Genomic DNA, 7,696 nt, shown 5'->3' with positions numbered 1-7,696 from the left:
GAGCCGTGGTCATGCCACTCTCCCCTGGATGACAGTATGAGACAGTATCTGAAGAAAAAAAAAAATCATTTCCACTGCAGAAATTACCTGCAGTGGGAATTTCTGTGCTTGAGTCTACGCTACCTGCCACAGAGGAATTTATATTGCTTTTACTATTGGAATTTTGTGATCTTCTTATAAAGGATGTAAGACAAACAAGGTTTATAATGCATGGTCTTACAGGGATTTCATTTAAATCTGAAGTGACCAGGAAGTAGGTGAACAGGTCACTATCTTTAAGTTGCATATTAGCTGCTGAGAATTTTCCCCCCATTTATCCAAGGTCTCAGGGTTCCACCAGTGTCTTAGATTTGGTCATTTATTGCTTTAACAATGATTTACTAGGAAAGGGAAAAGAGAAAGCTCCTAAGAGGAGACACATCTAGCAATTTAATTGTGGATTCAGATTCCTACTGAATTAAGCTCACATGAATGGGACTTGATCACAAGAATAGTGAGAACTAAGAATGCTGGTTTCCTTTTGATTTCAAATTTAGGCAGACTATTAGGTAGCCTCTCATCTTAGCAGGACTTTAATCTTTCTTCGGAAAGCAATCCTTTTATGACTGTGTTGCTATTATCACCTTTACAACTTTCTTGTAAGAGTCAAGACACTCCCCTAAAAGACCCCCAGCCCAGCACACACTACTCCAGCTGTGGCTTTGGCAGGGTTGCTGGAGCAGTGACTTTCCCACGGTCTCCTTGCATCATCTCTATAGGAATGAATGAATTTTTTTCTTTTTTCTTTTTTTTTTTTTTTGTTTTCTTTTTTTCTTTCTTTTCCCTTTTTTTTTTTTTTTTTTTTTTTTTTTTTTTTTTTTTGAGACAGAGTCTCAAGCTGTTGTCCAAGCTAGAGTGCAGTGGTGCAGTCATGACTTACTGCAGCGTCAACGTTTCAGGCTCAGGTGATTCTCCCACCTCAGCCTCCTGGGTGGCTGGGACCAAGGCATGTGCCACCACGCCTGGCTAATTTTTATATTTTTAATAGAGACAGGGTTTTGCCATGTTGGCCAGGCTGGTCTTGAACTCCTGACCTCAAATGATCTGCCCACCTTGGCCTCCCAAAGTGCTGGGATCACAGGCGTGAGCCACCACGCCCGGTGGAATGGAATTTTTTTCTAGTAGGCGCTTCTGAGTTGTCTCTGGGGAACTTGAGCTCCACTGAGTTGCTTTTTAAAATTTGTTGCAGTCACTGGGATGGGATTACAGCTGCTTTAATTTTCCTTATGTGCTTATTTTATTTTATTCTAGTAAATATGTTTTGAGTTCCTTCTATCTACCAGATATATGCCATACACAAACAGAGCAATACGTAACACATAGACTCTCTGAGTTGATAATCTACTGGCGGACTATCAACAAGAAAAGCAGTAACCATAGAGCAGAAGATATACCTTGATTGGGGATGCTGAGGATGCCATGGAAGAACATAAAATGAATGCCACCCAGGGCCAGGCACGGTGGCTCATGCTGTAATCCCAGCACTTTGGGAGGCCAAAGGGATTGGATCACTTGAGGCCAGGAATTCAAGACCAGCCTGGCCAACATGGCAAAACCCCATCTCTACTAAAAATACAAAAATTAGCTGGGCGTGGTGGTGCACACCTGTGGTCCCAGCTACTCGGGAGGCTGAGGCGGGAGGATCACTTGAACTGGGGAGGCAGAGGTTTCAGTGAGCCGAGATTGCACCACTGTACTCCAACCTGGGTGACAGAGCGAGAGACTCCATCTCAAAAAAAAAAAAAAAAAAAAAAGAATGCCAGTAGTAGGCCATAGGCTTCTAGAAGGAAGTCATTTTCACATGGAGACCAAAAGGATGAGTTATTGGCTTTATTTTCTGTTCTTACTTGCGATCCATTACTTACATAATTTTATTAAAACCTACAAGTTTGCAATGTGTCTTGATGCCCAGCTCATACCTGGATTTTCTATTAAGATGTTTAAGGAAGTTTAACTCTCAGGGACACAGATGATACAGTGCATTAACTTCAACAGGGAAGAAAAAAAAAAAAAAAGCCTACACTCCCATGGGAAGTGACTACTCTTTTCTGTCTGTATTGGATAGGTGAGAAAATAGACAGCGATACTGGCTTTCTGGGGCAGGGGCAGGGAAGGAAGTTGGGTTGTAAGGTGGCCCTAGACTATTCCTCCAAGACAGTACAAATTATGTCATTGTTCTACTTACTTACTAGCCTGAATTATGCCTGAAATTTAATATGTATATTCTTCTCAACAAAGATAGTTTAAAATGGTGCCCAATTTCCTCAAAATGAAAATGCTCCCTTAAAAACAACCACTCTAAAAGGTCCACCTCTGTTGATCCCTCTTCCTGCCTGAATACATTCTTTGTAACAATGAAAAGCTGATATTTGCAGAGCATTTTCCAGTCTAATTAAATGGGAAACTGACAGTTTTACTTATTTAACACGAACCTCAAGTTGAAGATTCACCCCAAGTTTACAGTTTACACAGCTTTGTATAACCTGCTTTCCTTCTTGGGATGTATTAAATCAAATTAGTAGAAATTGATGGTTGTTAAGAAGCAGCAAGAAGTTATATGTACAGAATTCTGAAATTCTCGATGTCTCAAAGAAATGCATTACCTACTTTGATGTATTAATCTGCATTTAAGTCCTCTGCCACTTACTATATGACTTTGGCCCAGTTATTTACCTCTAAAACCCTCGGTTTCCTCACCTGTAAAATGGGGAGAGAGTTAACAATATATCTAAGCATGCCTGCATACAGGAAGGGCTCGATAAATGGTAAATGTTTTTCTACCTTATAAAAGGGTAGAAGCTGCAGGGAAAGAAAGAGGGGCGAGGAGAAGAGGACCTGTGATCTTAAGTCAGGAAGGCAGGAATGACAGGGAGGGCACCAAAGGACACACATTAAATCAACAGGAGCAGATCTCGGGGAAAGAGAGGACAATTTTCCGTTTTAGGCACAATGAATATGAAATATCAACTGATTGTCAAGATAGAGAAGACTGGGATTTAGAGCTGCTATTATTTTTTACTGAAGGCAACTAAATGTAGGAAAGGTAAATTTAATAAAAGACCTACAGTTAAAAACAAGTCAAGGAACACCCTGCGAAGTAAAATAGAGAAAGAGTGTAATTAGAAATACATTCCTTGGCCAGGCATGGTGGCTCATGCCTATAATCCCAACAGGCTGAGGCAGAGGATCACTTGAGCCAAGGGGTTCAAGACCAGCCTGGGCAATATAGCGAGATCCTGTCTCTGAATTAAAAAAAGAAAAAAAAAGAAATACATTCCTTTAGTTAAAATGAATAAAATGGGTATCACACAAAGGCCACCACACTGGGTGCAAGGGGTGTCCCTGCCACATGAGACAACATGGTCCTTTATGCTGTTGCTGGTCACAGACAGCAGACCCATTGCTCCTTGTCTTCCCAGAGCCAGGGCTTTCCTTAGGCACAGGTAAAGACTCATCTGCTCCTGAGCAGGCCTAGCTTGGACATCCCCATCTACGAGCCCAGAAATTGGAACGTGTCACTTGGATAGCAGGGGCTGAGACACTGCAGCCCAGACCTGTGACTAGTAAGTAGCAGCCAGGATGATGTCACACTCAATCCTAGCCTTTCCTGAGAAACGCAGCTCCAACCCTCATTGCTGGTGAACGATGTGCATCCTACCCTCAATCACACAGTTCTTACAAAACTATCTTTGCTCTATTGAAACAATATACTTGCTACATGTTGACATACATCAAGGGATACATAATTTTTAATTCCTGGGTGAAGAGGTTTCCATCTTAATAAAAGTTGTGTTTACACTGTTAATGACTTTGGAAGAAAAAAAAAAAAAGGCTGGGCACCACGGCTCACTGTAATCCCAGCACTTTGGGAGGCCGAGGAGGGTGGATCATAAGGTCAAGAGATCAAGACCATCCTGGCCAACATAGTGAAACCCCGTCTCTACTAAAAATACGAAAATTAGCTGGGCGTGTTGGCACGTGTCTGTAGTACCAGCTACTTGGGAGGCTGAAGCAGGAGAATTGCTTGAACTGGGGAGGCGGAGGTTGCAGTGAGCTGAGATCATGCCACTGCACTCCAGCCTGAAGACAGGGCAAGACTCCGTCTCAAACAAACAAACAAAACAAACTGTATCTACTTCTGCCGCTCCTGGTTTGGTGCAGACTTGATACCTCTTTTGTGAAGCAGCAGCTGAGATGCTGGCCATGGCCAACAAAAAGCCCAAGGAAAGAGTTAAGACAGGGCCAGGGTGGTGGCTCACGCCTGTAATCCCAGCACTTTGGGAGGCTGAGGCGGACAGATCGCGCTGCCTGACGTCGGGAGTTCAAGACCAGCCTGGCCAGCATGGTGAAACTCTGTCTCTACTAAAAATACAAAAATTTGCTGGGCATGATAGCAGGTGCCTGTAATCCCAGCTACTCAGGAAGCTGAGGCAGGAGAATCGCTTGAATCCAAGAGACAGAGGTTACAGTGAGCCGAAATCGTGCCATTGCACTCCAGCCTGGGCAACAGGGTAAGACTCACTCCATCTCAAAAAAAAAAGAGTCAAGACAGAACAATGATCATATTAATTAGAAGGTAGCAGGGCAGGATGGTTCTGTGATGCAAGTTTAATTTTTGCATATATGTATATTTTTTGAGATGGAGTCTCGCTCTGTCACCCAGGCTGGAGTGCAGTGGTGCAATCTCAGCTCACTGCAACTGCTGTCTCCTGGGTTCAAGTGATTCTCCTACCTCAGCTTCCCAAGTAGCTGGGACTATAGGCACGCACCACCACCCCGGGCTAATTTTTGTATTTTTAGTAGAGACGGGGTTTCACCACGTTATCCAGGCTGGTCTCGAACTCCTGACCTCAAGTGATTCACCCACCTTGGCCTCCCAAAGTGCTGGGATTACAGGCATGAACCACTGCTCTTAGCCTGTGGTGCAGTTTAAGGGGCATACGCCACTCAGTAAACTAGGCCAGGTGTGGTTGCTCACCCCTGTAATCCCAGCACTTTGGGAGGCCAAAGTGGAGAGATCAACTGAGGCCAGGAGTTCGAGACCAGCCTGGCCAACATGGTGAAACTCTGTCTCTACTAAAAATACAAAAATTAGTCGGGCGTGGTGGCACGCCCCTGTAATCCCAGCTATTCGGAAGGCTGAGGCACGAGAATTGCCTAAACTTCCGAGGTGAAGGTTGCAATGAGCCGAGATCGTGCCACTGCACTCCATCCTAGGTGATAGAGCGAGACTCTGTCTCAAAACAAACAAACAACAACAACAACAAAAACAAAAAGGAAAGAGGCATACATCTTAGTAAACTACTGGAAGCCTATTGTGAAGGACAGGGTTTGTCAATGAGGCAGATCAGATTCCAATTTGATAGGCAACCAATGAAACAGACACAGTTGCACAGTTGGAAAAGGAGGATGAAGATACAACTGAGGTGTTGCAGCAGCAGACAGGAGGTGTCTACTGAAAAGGGAACCTGCTTCTTTACTCCAGAACTCTGTTCTTACAGACCAAGATTATATTCCCAATTAGAAAACTGCAATGTGGTTCCACCATATCCTGACTACTACAGTATAGGTTTCTCTATTCCTTCATTTCCTCCTTCCCCATTGCTTTACTGTACATCAAGTAATTGCTACGTGTGCATAAGCATGTTCACTTTTTTCTTTTTGAGACAGGGTCTCACTCTGTCACCCAGGCTGGAGTGCAATGGCACAATCTTAGCTCACTGCAACCTCCATCTCCCGGGCTCAAGCAATTCTCCCAGCTCAGGCTCTTGAGTAGCTGGGACTAGAGGCCACCCATCATAATGGCTAATTTTTTTTTGTATTTTTTGTAGAGACGAGGTTTTGTCATGTTGCCTAAGCTAGTCTCGAACTCATGAGCTCAAGTGATCCACATACCTCCCAAAGTGCAGGGATTATGGGCATGAGACAGAGCGCCCCACCTGTTGTGTTTTTTGTTTTTTGTTTTTGTTTTTGAGACGGAGTCTTGCTCTGTCGCCCAGGCTGGAGTGCAGTGGCGCGATCTCAGCTCACTGCAAACTCCACCTCCCGAGTAGCTGGGACTACAGCTGCCTACCACCACGCCCGGCTAATTTTTTACGTATTTTTAGTACAGATGAGGTTTCACCGTGTTAGCCAGGATGGCATCGATCTCCTGACCTCATGATCTGCCCCCCTTGGCTCCCAAAGTGCTGGGATTACAGGCGCGAGACACCGTGCCCAGCCCCAACCTGTCGCGTTTTTTAAAAACTAAATAGCTGGTATGTTTTGATTGACATCAAGTGGAAATGGGATGGGGAAAAATATTGTGTCAGTGAAAATACACCCTTTCTCCATTAGTGGCATGCTCATTCAACTCTATATTCCAGCAAGTTATTTTGTTCTTGTTTAAACAACAACAAAAACAAAAATCCTTGCATACCTTTTCAACTGGAGAATTTTAATTGTAAAACCAATGACAATTTTATAACTTTCTTGTACGTAGCTGTTACAAGTAAGGCAATCTGTCTTTAAGTAGGAATAAATTACTCTAAAAAAGGAATCCTATCTAGATAGTTTTCCCTTCAAGCCAAGCATCTTGTTGTTTAAATAAACTTTTTAAAAGTTTATCTAAGTTTTAGGTGGAATAAAACAAAACTTGAGTCTGTTGTTGTGCTCTTTTAAGCCAAATTCTTCATTCTAAAGCATCAGCTGCTCTCGCTGGTAAGGGTCACATAGATGAGTATATGGTGCTAAGACTTTAACTTTTTCTGGGTTGGCCAAGCCACAGCTTCTTGCTTGCTGTCTTGGTACTTTAATCAGCAGAAGGCCTGCGTGGGCTTCTGGGCAGAAGGTTGCAGATCTGGCTGGTTTCCATACACCATGAGCCATTTGGCAGAAAACTTGGCCAGGGTACAGAAACACTAAGTGATTCCATGGGTGTGGAGACATCCTTGCAATCCTCCTTTTTCCTTCCCTTTTAACACATGTATCTGAGCTGCCAAAAACCCCTTTTATAAGGGCCATGGGCACTGTTTTTGGTGTTTGTTAGGTCTGAAGAGGGAGCCTTGAAAAGCCTTAGCCTGCACTTTCCGCTGGCAGTTCTTTTGCATGAGTTGCTCTTTCAACACCTTGGCCAAGACACCTGCCCTCTCCCCTCCAGAACCCGAGACTGCCCACGTGACCAGCACCAATGCAGTTCAATGGTATTTAAGTCAGTTTCCAGACTGGCTGCAAAACCTAAACACATCTCTAAAAATCAAAGAGAGAAAGTATATGTGTTTATAGTCTCATTAGTTTTCCTCTGTCACAAAAAAAAAAAAAAAAGCTCACTTCACACAGCAAGATTTTCCTCAAATGAATAGTTCAAATACAATAATACATCTCTCTATGGAGAAAACTTTAATGGTTACAGTTTATACAGTTACGGTTATAACTGTAATGGTTACAGTTCTAATGATCTCTATTGAGATCACTAATAATCAGTATTGTTGGTTAATGAACTGAGGGTAGAGAGGAAAGACAAATGGAATGTTTGGTTAAGCAGTCAAACTACACAAATATGTTTAGGACTAGAGTAAAAAATGGGGAGGGGGCAGAAAGGCTCGGAGAAGGGGAAATTTTTTTCTTCCTTTTCCCTCCCTTCTTCCCTCCGTTTCTTCCTTCCTCCCTCCTTTCTTCC

The sequence above is a fragment of the Macaca mulatta genome, chromosome 8 (assembly GCF_049350105.2).
Source record: "Macaca mulatta isolate MMU2019108-1 chromosome 8, T2T-MMU8v2.0, whole genome shotgun sequence".
NCBI lineage: Eukaryota > Metazoa > Chordata > Mammalia > Primates > Cercopithecidae > Macaca > Macaca mulatta.
This window is presented reverse-complemented; position numbering follows the sequence as displayed.